Here is a 15,784-nt window from a genome sequence, read left to right on the forward strand (position 1 = left end):
TCATTTCTGCCTTTTTATTTGCCTGAATTTAATTGCCTCATAAAAGATTTGCCATCATACCAGATTGTTCTGAGGTTAATAGTTTAAGAGCTATCTTCAACGTACAACAGAAGTTAGCCTGGTGCAGGAAACATGTGACAGACAATAATGTTGCAATGTCTGAAAACAAAATGAAATGATCTTTGACAGGATTATGCTAGATCTTTCAGAGATAATAATAGTACTTTACATTTGCAAATACTCAACAGTTTTCAAGGCTCTGCCAATATATTATCGTATCCAAGGCCCATTCCGTCAAATACAAAGCTCTTAATTTTATTTTAATCATTTTGGTGGAAATCTATTTCTAACTAGATACAAATTTCTTAAACAGGGAAATATTGTATATAAGGTAAAATTTTACTATAGCTTTGCATTATTACTGTGAATGTAGATGAGAGAATAATTTTAGAAACACTAGTTCCAAGTCAACTTACAGAGCACCTGCTGTGCACCCAGCATTATGTTAGATAGAAGGATATAAAAATAAATAAGAGATAGTCTTTGCTTCAAGGAGATAGTAGTAGTTATTGAAATTCAAAAAAGTATGTATGATGAAGAGGCTTAATGTCAGATGTGTAATTATACTCTCCCAGCTTTTTCAGTGTTCTCATGAAGACCAATTTGAAACTGCAAGAACCACTGCAGAAAGTAGTTAGGATTATAATCACAGGGCTGCCACTACTGATGCAAGAAATGGTCATACAGATGAAAGTGTGTGGGGCCATGTGCTGAAGTAGATAGAGCAAGGGTCTTGAAAAGATAAAATCTAGAGTTCAAACCAACTGAATGGAACTCCTGATATTCATGATCTGAATGGATTTGGGCAAACATCCTAACTTGTCTGAGTCTGTCTCCTGATTGGCAAAACAAGAATAATACCTACCTTGAAAGGCTGCATTGTGAGTTAGGGAGAATACTGGCTAAGCAAGTAGTATAGAATTTTAATTACTTCACAAAGGAAACATTCAAGTTTACAGTCTTGTGACAAAATTAGTCTACTGCAGTGCTTGACACATAATCAGCACTCAGTACATATATGTTCAATGGTGAAAAGATGAATATGTTTGAGTCTAAGTTTGAGGCAGGTAAGGCAGGCTATTATTATCTTAAATGCTAATATTGTTTATGCTAGAATCATGTTTACTTTAGATAATAGAAACTACATTTACATATCAATTCATTTAAATTAGGAAAAATAATGACATTTTGAACAGAAAAAGAGCTTCATCTCTGAATTATTTATATCATTTATGTATTTTGGGTATTTTCCATTTGTACACATATAGTAATCAAATAAATGGAAACCTTAAATGGAAAAAAGAAAAACAGCTTTTGGCCTATGGTATGGACCATTATTGTTGAATAATAATAATAATAAAAATCTAAAGAAAACTACTGAATGCTTTCTGTGGGAACTCTTATTTAATTACAAAGATTTAGCTTCTAAATATTTATGTGTGAATTTGAAACATGTGAGCAGTTCCCTTGATAGAGTGGACATCTGTATTCTATCCAGCCATTCCATTTATAATGAATCCATAAATTTAAAACAAATTTTAGAAATACATTCAAATGCCATTCGTGAATAGAAAGTTCCAATATACATGCTTTTTGATTTTCTGAATCATTATGCTCAAGAGAATAATAACCTATATAGAGACTTAACGCTCTAAACATCTACCTAGGAGCTACATCAATTCACATGTAGCCAGTCTGCAGCTTAACATTGTATCTCCAGTTTTGCTGGAGATTCACTTTTAATGGTCAGAGGACAGACATGAGTGAGTAGACATGTCAATGGGACAGACTGGGAGTGAAATATTCGGATATTTAAAAAAGATAGTGTGTGTACTCAGAGTGAGTTGAATTACTAAGATTAGGTACAAAACCACTTAGATAACATATCACGGCAGAGGAGGGACCAGAGTGAGAGGAAGTCTGAAATTGACTTCCCAAAAGGAAAGCAGTAGGAACCTATCTGATAGAGTTGAGCACATTTGCATAGATAGCACTTAGTACTGGCCATAAATCTCTGAGGATCCAAGGACCTGCCCTCTTGGTTGTGATTCTTCTTACCTTCCATAATGTTTTCCTATTATCTGGAAATTTATCAGCATGATATGTTCCAAGTTATTTGAGTCTTGGATCTCATTATCTTAGTGAACAGCATTATTACATATGAAAGACGTTCTTGGATTGGGCATATCTAAGTACCTGGTAATATCACCAACATAGTACAATATCCATCAAATGCTAACTTCCCTTCCCTTCAAAGCCTTTGTCCACAACATCTTGACATCCAAATGCTTCTATCATCTTGCCTGTGAAAAGCTTGTTCATTTGTTCTGTTCCGAGGTCAATGTCTTGTCTTCACAATCTCTCTTTCATTCCATTAGGGAATTCTAGTATTGACCTCATTTATGTTTCTTTCCATAAGACTTTGTATTTCTCTTATCATGCAAAACCACTCATCTTATACTATAGATAGAGTGAAATATTAGGGGAAGGAGAAAATACTAACTGCATAACTATTTTTAAGGCTATCAGGGGATGTTGCTATGCATCTGTTTATTTGATGATGTCATGGAAGAAATGGTTATAAAATATTTAATTGTTCAGAGACTAGGATTAAGATTCTTTAAAAAAAGGGGTGTGTAAGAATTACCCCTCAAACTTTAGGGAGATGACCTCCATGAGCAGGGAATTCCTGGTTAGAATGTGAGGTATCCTATTGAAAGTCTGTTCCAGAGACAGTGGGTAATGCCATGCAGATGTCCTCTGACAAAATCTCCTTCCCAGCTATTAACACTGTGTACTTATTTGAAGTACTCATTCTTCTCAGATATTTTATTGTCTATTTCTTAATTCACTTACTATATATTGTCATTCTGTGTTCCATAAGCTCCATATAGTCAGGAATCTTGTTTCATTCACCATAATCTTACCAGGACCCAGAAAAATATTTGGCACGTTGTAAATTTTGGTTGAACCAGGGAATTAATGAGTATGTGAATGAGACACACTGAAATTTTGCAAGGAAAAGGAATAACTTGGGGGCCTAGTATTCCCAGGATTTTTCTGATTATTATTATTATTATCATCATCATTCATTTATTATGATTTTTTTCACTACAATTGCAATTTTTACCAACATTCTTTGATTTTCTTTTCCAGACTTTTTTTGTCCTCCCTTAGATGGGGAGGGGCAGGTATTGTTCCTGGCATCAGCAACTCAATTCTTATTACTCCATAAATAATGTAGATGAAATATGTTAGTCCTTAAATTATTCCAAGAAATTATTGGTATCTTAATGTTATACACCTCTACAATGCTATAAATTCTTGAGTTCAAATTGAGCAGGGGAAACTAGCTAACATCGTAACCATGAACTTGATTTTATTTATCTTTATTTTTGTGCCTTACACATAGACAACACTCAATAAATGTTTAAAGAATAAAGAAAATGGGCTAAATGATTCTACTACACCTAGCCACCATCTATAACACCAATTCTTAAGGAAATGCATTGAAAATGACTTTGTACTGTAGATATATACTTCCTTGACCTTGAACATGTAGCAGCACCTTCCTAGCTACAGTAGTGGGCACTCTCAGGTTAGTGAAAGTGGGAGGAGGAATGTACCTCTGTGTAGCAGGGGAAAGGTGGCTTGTTAGGGACTTGTTACTCAAAATACAGTCTGCATCACCTGGAAGCTTATTTGGGATTCAGAATCTGGCCCCATCCCAGGACTTTTCAGTTAGAATCTGTGTTTTCATCAAAATCCTCAAATGATTTGCATGCACATTTAAATTTGAAAAGCAAGGATTTAGGAGAAGTAGCTCAACAACTATGTTACCTCAGACATCAGTAATGTCTTAAATATCTGCATCCGTACAAGACCTTTTAGATAGCTATATATTGGCAGACAGTAAAATTCCTCTTCAATTACTCTGAGGAGTAAAACTTCTTCCAAATTCTTATTTGCATATTCATCAATTTCCAGAAAACACACTCAATGTAGTGTTTTGAATTAATCAATTCAGTGCTTAAATGATGAAATTTGCAGCCTCAATAAAGCATGATCAACAGCTGCTGCCTTTCATTTCTGCTTCCATTAAAGGGGACTTAGAAATACTCACCGGAAACTCATCATTTCTCTGCTTCTTGGCAAAAAATATCCTTATCCAGGAGTTGGCACAACTTCCAAGTTGAAAGAAGCACTGGATTTTACATCTAGAAACATCTGCTTTAATCTGTGCTTGAAATAAATGAGAACATAAACATCTTTTATTAATCTTTCTCTTCACATCTCTTCTATAGCACTTAGAGTCTAGGTCACAAAATTAACATCATGTGCTAGAATGCTTTGCACTGTAGTATGTCTCACAATTAAATTGTAACAATGTCAAAACAAGAATATAGAGAACAGGTGCTGTAGAAATTTAATGAAGAAATTTGGATTGCTGGGGTAGTCAAATAAACTATGTAGAAGAGATTGGTATCAAATTTGGTACAGAAGGATGAAGATAGTGGACCGAAAAGGACATGAAAAAGTAAGGACAATGACAAAGATATGAAGAAATAATGAATAGCAAATTCAATTAGCGAGGTAACATGTCCATGATGTGTGATGATGAGACTCTCAATTAGAAATGTTGACCAAGACAGATTGCCATTAATTCCAACTTGAATTAGAATATTATCTGTGGTAAATACATTTTGAGTAAGTAACAAAATGGAAAAAAAGAAGTGTGTTAGGAAAATTCTTAATCAAGAACCATTTGCGGCATGCAAGTTTAGTCCTCGTGTTGGTATTGTAGCACTGAGTCTTATAAATGATTGCTGAATAACAATTAATGGATATACTGTGTTTCATGTAATTTTCAGGAAAAGAAATTAGGTTCTTAAGCCAATGAACTCTGCAATTTGTTTATTTGTTTCACAATTTTTAAAAGGGTGGTAGCAATTGATACAAAGTCATAAACAGAGACAACAGAGAAAACAAATATAAATGCAGGATATAAACACTTGTCTCAACATGACTGTAATTGGGACTCTGTTACATTCTTGAGAAATAACCACCAGGGTGAATCAAAGATAAGTTTTCCAGGATCAGTTTCTCATAGTATTATTATCCCTCTTCTCTTCACTATGTCAGAAAACCTAAGTTTTAAGACGACCTGAGACATTTTCCAGTCACTATGATAGTTTCTCTGCAGATGTTGGCAGAACTACTACAGAATCACCATGTCAAAACCTCTATATGAAACATTCATCTATAGAATAGTTATGATGATACAGACACTTCCTGGAACAGCATTAATGTTCTTAGGGGAACTCTACTTGACAGATGTGTATTTCACACTGAAAAGAGTAGGAAGGTGATTTGGACTACTACTGGCCATGATAGGTCCCTTTGATAGAACTGTAGAGTGAATAAAGAGGTTCCTCTCCTTTGGGGAAGCTTCTTGTCAGAGGGAAGAGCCGACTTGATCCATGTAATCCAAGTTTTTCTTCATTTCCACAATTTGAGATTATGGTAAACTAATAGGAGAAGAGATGATAGTGTAGAATGAAGAAGATTGCTTTAATATCCCATTGCATCACGTCCAATTAGGACTAAACAGAGGCAGGCTAGTGATCAAGAAGATATAGAAAATAAAACCTGTTGGGTAGGGGAGTGAAAAGTCTAATTTTATAACCTAACTTATATTTATTAAATTACCTGAATCATTAAATATTGGACTGTTGGAAAAGCAAGAATTGTAATGAATCAACCACTCAATCACCATAAACTATTTTGAGTACCTAGAATGAGTTCAAAATAATCCAGTTAACTTTCTTTCATTTGTTTCATACACTCAGTGATCTTACGTGTTCTTTTAGTGTAGAGCTTAATCCAATGATACTGATACTATGATTTGTCCATCAGAAACACACAATAAATACATGTTAATTTATAAGATAAGCAAGAGCTGAATCTATACTTCCATGGATAATGAGAGTAGAGTTTCTCTCACTGCTGAATTGTGTTTTTCATCAGCTCAATGTGACAGAAACTGAATCTTAAGATGAAAATTGAACAAAGATTGGTATACTGAAAAGGAATCTTAGAGGCTCTCTAGAATAACTTTCTTTTTAGTGCCTGGATCTCTTATTGTTCTACATGTATGCATTCTGACTTGTAATGTGATTCTCACAAGTCTGACTTCATATTTGGTTAAAATACAAAGTCCTTTGTGTAGTGGGATCTGAGAAGCTTCTAAAAGTTGCCCCTTCAGGATACAGATGTATGAAGCTGATGAAGAGTTTTGATTTCTATTTGCAGAGCCAATAAGGAAATGAGAGGAGAAATAAGAAATAAACCTGTTTCCACCAACTGATCCCTAGAATTACTAGATCCCTTTTTGTGTAAATTGAGGAATTTGGCTAAAAGACAACTGAATGTTAACCAGACTGCACCTTAGAATCACATGGGGACTTTAAGCATTTACCAAGGTTTAGTGATTATCCTGAAATACTTTAATTTAACTGGTCTGAGATGCTCCTGGGTATCTGTAAGTTTAAAAGATCTTCAGATTGTTCTAATATGCCATTGAATTGTGAGATCCTGAGGTGGTCTCCAGTTCTAACATTCCAAGAATCTGGAAAACAACAGGTCTGGTAAATTCCCAGGTTTAAGGCACTATAGCTTTAATCATCTATTGTTACTCGAGAGGAAGAGGTTCCTACGTGTCGTATAATGCAAGAATTCACTGTCTCATACTCTAGCTATGGGAAACTTAATGACATTTCCAGTAAATCCAATCAGTCTCCCAAAAGAAGAAATCATGCTCTTTGGTGATATCAAATTTCACCATGAACATGAATCCCTGAGTATTTCTTGCAATTTTAGCTAATATTACATAATCTAAAAGATTATACAGATAAGAACTGATTATTTCTCAAAAGTTGGATGAAATTAGCTCCTATCTTATTCCTTCTGTGAAAAACAGAAATATTTGTTGGTAGACAACTCTATAAAGAAAATTCTTTTATGGCGCCTATAAATCCTTGCAAAAACACTACAAATGGTAAAATAATTCGAGTGGGTTATTGTCACACGAAGATATTAGTTGGAACTTATAAAGCTATTGTTGGCCATGAGAGATTGTTATAAATATGTTTTTGTGTAAATTGCTGAGGAAATATAGAAGTGCATTATTATTTTGGATTCTGTTTATTGGGAATATTTTGGGAACTGGAAATTTAATTAGCTGGCTGACTGGATTTAAAGGTGACTGGCAAGTACAATCCTTCACAAAGTATAATTTTAAAAATATTCAGTTTGATCTCAGAGTTTATTCTGTGGCTTTGTCCCTGATTGAATTTGTAGGACTAGTTACTGCAGTTAATCATTCTTAGAAGCCTAGGGCTTAATTTATGTGTATCTTTTGTTTTGAAGAGCTGTGGTTCTCTGCCTTGTAAGGCCTAGCTTAGAGTAACTCCAGTTTGGAGTAGGATAAATGTTTCTCACAGGTGAACATTCCCTACAGTTCTGTTACAGTGTTGTCCTATAAGAGACTGTGTTCTTAGCAGAGGCTAAGACAATTCTCTCCTAGGTTCAAAGAACAAAAAATGTTGACATGAGGAAAGCTAGAGCAAGAAGCACTAGAGGAGGAGGAGAAAGGACTTAGGTAATGGGAATGATGTCAGGAGTCATTCTCAGGTCAGTATCTACTCTGTACTCAGTACAATTGTCTGGCACCCAGTTTTCATCAGCCTGGAGTGTTTTTATATATTGGGTACTTTCCCTACTTGATTTTATTTATTCCTCATCACAAATATCTGGGGCTTTCTGTGTTCCTTTAGGCCCAAGTACCATAGTCTTTGCCTTGGGACTTCTTTAGGTGGTCACCTCTGGCTTCTCTTTAGCAGTAATTTTCTTCTAGTCAAGGGGATTTGTTTATCTGAGGCCCTTTCCCTTTCTAGAGTAATGTTCCAGGTCTTTGGGACTGAGATATTCCTTGTCCAAATGGCTTTGAGTCCACTTCCCAGGACAATGCAATCCTCATGCCCAAGGATAAGTCACAACTGTAAAAACAAAACCTGAAGGGAGGCAACCCAGAGCTGGTATGGAGTCCCATGTTGTGAGGAAACCATTTGCCTTCTATCTTGTTGATCCATCAGCCTCAGTATTATTTCTATCTCATACCTCAAGAAAACTACTTAAGCTCTGACTATCCTATTCTCATTTCAGCCAGGGAGAAGAAGAAATGGATGAAAAAGTCCATCTTCTTCCTTCAAGGACACTTACAAAGCTCTCCTTACATCTCATTAGCCATAATTTGTGTGGTTGTCTGTGTGTGTGTGTATTTGTGAAAGAGAAAGAGAGAGATAGACAGAGAGAGAGAGAGAGAGAGAGAGACTGAAGGAGGTAGAAGAGGTCTCGTTAAAGGCATAGTTATTTTGTGTTACCTGGCACATTTATTGAAATGACATAAATTTATTTAAATTTGATATTTTCATTGTGTACTATTTGTCATGTTTTATTCCTCTCTCTACTCAGAATGATTCCACCACCTTTTTTTTTTTTTATCGCATGACTTCTCTAAATCACTTGAGGTTATTATTGCATGTTTTCTTCACTCAGGATTTCTATTCTTTTAGCGGTTACTATCAACATTCAAATGAATATTTAATAAAGTAAGCCTCTTTTCATAGCACTGGAGTAATATAAAAAGATGGGATGACCTTAAATACCTTGGGATGGGATGATGGGAATGGTGAAATACCTTGTCAGTATTTCCTTTCTTCTCTGAGGCTGAAACAAATTGACAGGCAGAAAAGCTAGATCTAGAATCACTGAAAGAGGAGGGAAATGTCTTACATAATGGAGGGAATGATGTTCAGGAGCCTGGGTACTTGGGGCACTAGGGGCACCTGTTGTCTGCTATTTTAACTCAGCTTTGTTACAAATAAAAACCAATTATTAGGGGATCCCTGGGTGGTGCAGCAGTTTGGCGCCTGCCTTTGGCCCAGGGCGCGATCCTGGAGACCCAGGATCGAATCCCACGTCGGGCTCCCTGCATGGAGCCTGCTTCTCCCTCTGCCTGTGTCTCTTCTTCTTCTCTCTCTCTCTCTCTCTCTCTCTGTGACTATCATGAATAAATAAATAAAATCTTTAAAATAAAAAAAACAATTATTATTTTTTATACCACTGATTTATCTTTAGATGTGCAGCATGATTATTCTTTTTACTTACCAGTCTCACTTTCATTTCAGGTATTCTTTCTGGAATATATTTCTTCTTCTTCTTCTTCTTCTTCTTCTTCTTCTTCTTCTTCTTCTTCTTCTTCTTCTTCTTCTTCTTCTATTAGATCATTTAAAAGTTCTTAAATTAAAGTTTTTGTCTGAAAATGTCTTTGTTTTCATTCTTGGAAATAGATATTCTGAGTGACCAAAGTATAATTGGACGCTTACTTCCTCTCTGAATTTTGCACATATATTTTGCTCGTTACTTGCTGCCTTTATTCTCTTGAGAATTTGTCATTCTAATCATGCTTTTGTTAATATTTTTTGCAGCTGTTTTAAGATCTTTTGTACTTTGCAATTTCACTATGATTTGTTTAGATAAGAATTGTTTTAATTTATGTTGTTTGGAATTCTTTGGCTTTCAAATGCCATTATTCATCACTTAATACTAGGAAACTATCAGGTGTTATCTTTCTCACTATTACTTCTATATAATTGTTTTATTATTTCTTCCTGGTATCTATTTTAAAAATATTTTTGCATCTTCTCACTTTATTTTCCATGTCTCTAACATTTTCCTTCATATGTTTTATTTCTCTATTTCTGTGCTGCATTTTGTGCAATTTCTTCTGATCTTTCTCCCATTCACTGATTCTCTTCAGCCCTGTCAAACTGCTATTTAATGCCCCAGTAAATTGTTAATTTTAATTATATTTACTTTTTAAATAACATCTCCTTAGTTCTTAATTAAATATATCTAATTAAAAAATAAATATATCTAATTTTCTTTTCTATTTTTGGTAATCTTTTTATCCTAATATATTTTCAATTTGGTCTCATTTTCCTAAATTTGTTAAGCAAATCTCTTCAGTGTTCTTTTTTGAACATTTTTAATATCGGAACTTTTGTAATTCTGGTAATGTTGTTTCTGTTTCTTCTCATTCGTGGTAGTTTGTTTTCCTTTGTTTTTAGCATATGTTTAATTGAGAGGCCATATTTGTTGACATCCTGTGTTGGGTATGTATTTTTCCAGGTAGGTTTTTGGCTTGCTTTTTCAAAGTACCTGGTTGAAAAAGATTTAGGTCCAATATAATTTGTAATTCTTGGCTTAGGTATTGCGAACTGAACAAATATAGTAGATTTAGACTGCAAAATATTTGAAGGCCAGATTTGACCACACAGTCTCAATGAAGTTCTTATTTACAAAAAAGACTCCACTTAGTGCTAAAGCCAAGTTAAACACGATACTTCATTAATGTTACAATTTACCTGTATAGAGTCTCTTTTTCTGCTATAGCTATTATTGTATGTGATTTATTCAGCTCCTTGCTTTCGAAGCTGTAGGTAATGTGAGATCTAGATATACTCCTACATTAACTTTCAATTCCTGCTAGCATAAATCTGTGGTCCTAACTTCCTGATTATACCTAACTTGAGTTATTTCCTTGATTTTCTGCAAGCTCATCTAGTAGTTTGAAAGAGTATTTTGAATTATTTTTTTAGATGTTCCAGAGCAGGAGAATTTTGCAATTTCTAGGCCATTATAATTTTGGAAACAGAAGACTCATATTAAGCCATAGAAAATTGTTCTATTTTCAGTAGGAATACATTTTAAAAAGAATTTAAAATACCACCAGGCTCAAATAAAATTCCATGATTTTCAAGATGCTTATATTAAATGAGTCAGACAATGATTTTAGGTATGATTAAGTGTTATCAACATGATTGTGATAAAAACCCATCTGAAACCAGGCTGCCTCACTCTTTCACTTAGTAGCTATGTAAACTTTGGCAGATTTATTAGTGTCGTTGAGCCTCATTTTTCTCCTTAAAGGAAGGATGGTAGGAATAACAACAACCTCTTAAGATTTCTCTGTAGAATGAATATATTGGTTCATGTAAAATACTTAGAGAAATGCCTAGTACATGATAAGACTAAAAAAAATCTGATTATCATTACCTTAATAGGTATTGGTGATAAAAATTAGCAGATTTAAAATGAAGTAGTTTAGAATAGGTCATCCCAAAATGTGCTGCTTTGGCATGTGTACTCTAACTAGCCAGTCAAGACCTGCAGACCTAAGAAAAACTTTTACCTCTCCCTTAAACTACCAGAAAATAATTTAGAGAGGGGGCCTAGCACAGAAAGAGAGCTACGACCAAGAGATAACTACTTTTTTTTTTTAATCTGAGTGACCTGACAAACATTTAATTACCAACATCTACTCTTCTAATCATCCTGTGAATCACCATCTTCTCTTTTGAAGCCCCAGGTCCTTACCCAATTCCTTAGTTCAGTACGGCATATAAGTCTCACTTGCCCAGCTTGCTTTGGGGTCTCCTATTCTTCTGGGGCTCCTATATGTGTGTAATTAAATTGACTTTTCTCTTGTTAATCCTGTCTTATGCTAATTTAATCATTAGATCAGCCAAGAATCTAGAAAGGTAGAAGGAATTTTTTTCTTCTCCAATACAAATTAATCATGTAATCAACAGCATAAAAAAAAGGAATGATAGGCAACATCATTTAATATTTGGGCCTATATATTTCATGCTTCCTTTAAAATGACCTGAGTAGCAAAGCTTTCAATAAATGAACAAAAGATAGATTTAAGAGTTTTTAAAAATAAGGCTTGAGTTAGAGTGTACATTTTAAATACACCTCCAAGCAAATATAGGAGAAATTGATCTTAAAAAGCATATATACTTAACGTATATTTTAGTTAAATGACATCCTGAATATATTAACCTGACTATAAATGGTGTTGCCTTAATTTAGGTTTGATATTCAAAAGTGGCTTTGACATAAGTTTGATCATCATTTTGGAAAACTCAAGTTTGTAACAAATGGTTTCTGATATTAGAATGCATTTTCTATTAATATTTATTTATCTTATTTAAAAATATTAATATTTTACAGGCAAAGAGCACTTCTTATCTCCAGTATTTCAAAAGTAGGGGTTTTCAGCTATAAGTATGTTGTTAAAATTATATTTAATCTCTTTTTCCAACCTGCTGAAGAGAAACAGCCTGAATTAATATTACTCCATATAAAAATATGCACTGTAGGTTTGCTGAAAAATAATTTAAATTCTTCCCCTCTGGAGGAATATGTAATGCATCATTTGTTATTCAGTGCACCTTAGGACATTCATGCTTGAAACTTCATAGGAAGAAATATTTAGGTTAGGCATTTTGTTTGGTGATGGCGTTCTCTGGAAATAAAAGTAAGCCCTCTCTAACGTGGGATACAAGAATTTACTTTTTTATATGCCTATTCATCAAGACTGATAGTTTGTTTTAGGGCTATATCAATCTTGAATCCCTCATGTTAGACATAGTTATGAAAAAGATGGAATTGAGTGTTGAGGAATTAAAAGTAAGAGTAAAGAAAATGAGAGATAGGAGTACATTTTCCCAGCGTGTTATTTTGAGGTAAAAAGAAATTGTAACAAAATAAAGCTAGCTTTATAATTCTGGAGTGCTGCAGAATTTGCCACCCCAAAATATGCCTTTTTGGCATAAGGATTATTTTAAAGATATAGCAGATATAGAAAAAGCTCTGAAAGCCTAGTAAAAATTATCAATTTGTAAAGACTTTTATAAGGAAAAATCTCTATTTGTAAGATTGTCTCCCTCTCAGTACTAAGAAGAGGAGAATGAACAAATCTCTAGAAACTCTTATCACTGGAGAAGGCAGGACTTACATCTGCATAACAGCCATACTTTTATTCACTGCGCTTTTCCTAGTAACCTTCCATAACTGCATCCTTTCCCCAACATCTTTCTTTGGCCTTAGCTGAAGATGGTATCTAGGGTGGTGGCTTGGGCCATTTTAGTTACTCGGTTCATTTGTACCTTTGACCCCTTCTCACCCATTTCGCCTATTCCCTAACCCTCCCTCTCTTCTAGCAACCACAATTCTATTTTCTATATCTATGAGCTTTGTTCTGTCCATTTGTTTTGTTTCTTAGCTTCCGTGTATAAATAAAATCATATGGTATTTATATTTCTCTATTTCACTTAGCATAATACTTTCAAAGATCCATCCACATTGTTGTGAATGCCAAGATTTCATTATTTTTTATGGCTGAGTAGTATTCTAATGTAGATATATATATATATATCATATCTTCTTTATCATTTATCCATCAATGCACACTTTGTTTTTTCCATATCTTGGTTATTGTAAGTGATGCTGCAATGAACATAGGGGCATATTTATCCTTTTAAAATAATTTTAATCTCCTTTGCAAAAATACCCAGAAGTGGAATTGCTGGATCATATCCTAGTTCTAGTTTTAAGTTTTTGAGGAATCTCATTCTGGTTTCTACAGTGGCTGCACAAATTTACAATCCCATCAAATGTCAGGTGATACCTTGCTGTGGTTTTGATTTACATTTCTCTGATTAGTGATAATGAACTTTTTTATATGTCTGTTGGTCATCTGTACGTCTTCTTTGGAAAATGTCTATACAGATCCTCTACCCATTTTGTAATTGGATTCTTCTTTTCTTTTCTTCTTTTCTTTTCTTTTCTTTTCTTTTCTTTTCTTTTCTTTTCTTTTCTTTTCTTTCTTTTCTTTCTTTTCTTCTTTGCTTTTCTTTTCTTTTCTTTTCTTTTCTTTTCTTTCCTTCCTTCTTGCATTTTATTTGCTATTGAGTTATATATGTTCTTTATATATTTTGAACATTAACCCTTTATCAGATATATGATTTACAATTTTTTTTTCATTCAGTAAAATGACTTTTCATTTTGTTGTTGGTTTTCCTTGCTATGCAGCTTTTTAGTTCGATTTAGTCCAAATTGTTTGGTTTTGCTTTTTTGCTTATATATATGAGGTACATATAGTATTGAATTTCTGTTTGTTTTTCTCATGTTAATCTGTCTTTTATTATAGGGACATCTCAAGTAAGAGCCTAAAAGTGTAGAGGAAAAATTATTTTTATTCTCCTACAATTTCAAAATCGGCGTTTGTTGTAAGTATTGAGGAACTATTAATATCGGATGAAAATGATTTGCTATATCTTGATGACTGCTTAAGAGAAATTCTCACAATTGAAGCACAGACTCTGCAATTTTTAATATCAAAAACATTTTGAAAAACACAACTATAGCAAACTCAGTAGGAAAAATCAAGTTGACCGAGTACTTCATAGATTACTTACAAATCGGGGGTCACAATGGGAACCTAAAGGTGGTGTCAAAAATTTTTAAAAAGATGGGGCACTGAGGTGGCTCAGTCGTTCAAGCATCTAAGTCTTGATTTCAGCTTAGGTCATGATCTCAGGGTCCAGATTGAGAACCAGATCAAGCTCTGTGCTCAGCAGGGAGTCTGCTTGAAAATTTCTCTCCCTCTCCCTCTACCCCCTCTTCCTGCTCCTCCCCCTGATCTCTCTCTCCCTCTCTCTCTCTTTCTTTCTCAAATAAATAAATAAATCTTTTAAAAAATTTTCAAAACGACATTTTCATTAAAAATGACCAAACAGAGCACCTGGGTGGCTCAGTTGTTGAGTGTCTGCCTTTGGCTCAGGTTGTGATCCCGGGGTCCGGGGATGGAGTCCCACATCTGGCTCCCCACAGGGAGCCTGCATCTCCCTCTGCGTATGTCTGCTTCTCTCATGTGTCTCTCATGAATAAATAAATAAAATCTTAAAAAAAATGCCTAACAAAAGCCTAAAATTTCCTGTGAACCAAGAACATTAATTGTATTTGCTAAAAGTTAATTATAATTATTACTGCTAATGTAAGTTTTGAGTTATGATTGATAGTCTCTTTATTTTTATTTTCATGCATGTGAATAACAGTCTTTCTTAGGTTTACACACAGACATGGTCCTCCGGTTTCTTTTTCTCATAAAGGTTAAAATTATTCACGCACACATTTTCTCAGCAAGGTGAATCTCAGGAAGACTTTGCTTTTAGGTAAAGAACATTGTCTCTGAATTCTATTTCAGTAAGATGAGGTTTTAATTTGCATCCCTACAACAACTTTAAGATTCCAAAGTTACCATCGTTCTGCTTATATCTCTGTCTTTATAGGTAATACTTCATGAAGTAAAAAGCTACAAACATAGTAGAGAGATATTCAATAAATCATGTAAGTATGTACAAATTAGCCAAACCGACCTAGCCAAACAGCAGGTTCTTACTAAAATCAGAAATTGACATGTTAACATTATTTCTCTGTGCTCAGCATCAGATGCCTGATGCAACAATGCCATCCAAATATCAGGTGCTTTAACTGATTAGTTACTATAACCAGTTCATTGTTTCTAGGTTAATTGAGTGAGATGAAAGATTCTCACTCAATTATCTACCTTTATATCACTATTTTTCAAAAATGAAAGGATCTGTCTTCATTGTCCCTGGCTATCTCAAGTGGGAATCATAGGTTTTCCCACCATTATTATTTAAATACTGTGCCATTTAAATTGATTAACAATCTAACCCCATATAAATAAAATTTTACTGAAGAAAATTCAGTTTAAAGCTTATCCTTTTCA

General features: G+C 34.1%; 1 long non-coding RNA gene across 1 annotated transcript in view; it reads left to right on the top strand.

Annotated features, from left to right (window-relative positions):
- Positions 1 to 1,053: 1,053 nt before the first annotated feature.
- LOC111098156 overlaps positions 1,054 to 15,784 on the top strand; it is a 32,756-nt gene continuing 18,025 nt past the window's right edge. The window contains exons 1-2 of the long non-coding RNA XR_005367396.1: positions 1,054 to 1,127; positions 14,180 to 14,258. This is a non-coding gene — a long non-coding RNA (uncharacterized LOC111098156). The remainder of the gene's footprint in view (positions 1,128 to 14,179; positions 14,259 to 15,784) is intronic.

Source organism: Canis lupus, chromosome 12, assembly GCF_011100685.1.
Source record: "Canis lupus familiaris isolate Mischka breed German Shepherd chromosome 12, alternate assembly UU_Cfam_GSD_1.0, whole genome shotgun sequence".
NCBI lineage: Eukaryota > Metazoa > Chordata > Mammalia > Carnivora > Canidae > Canis > Canis lupus.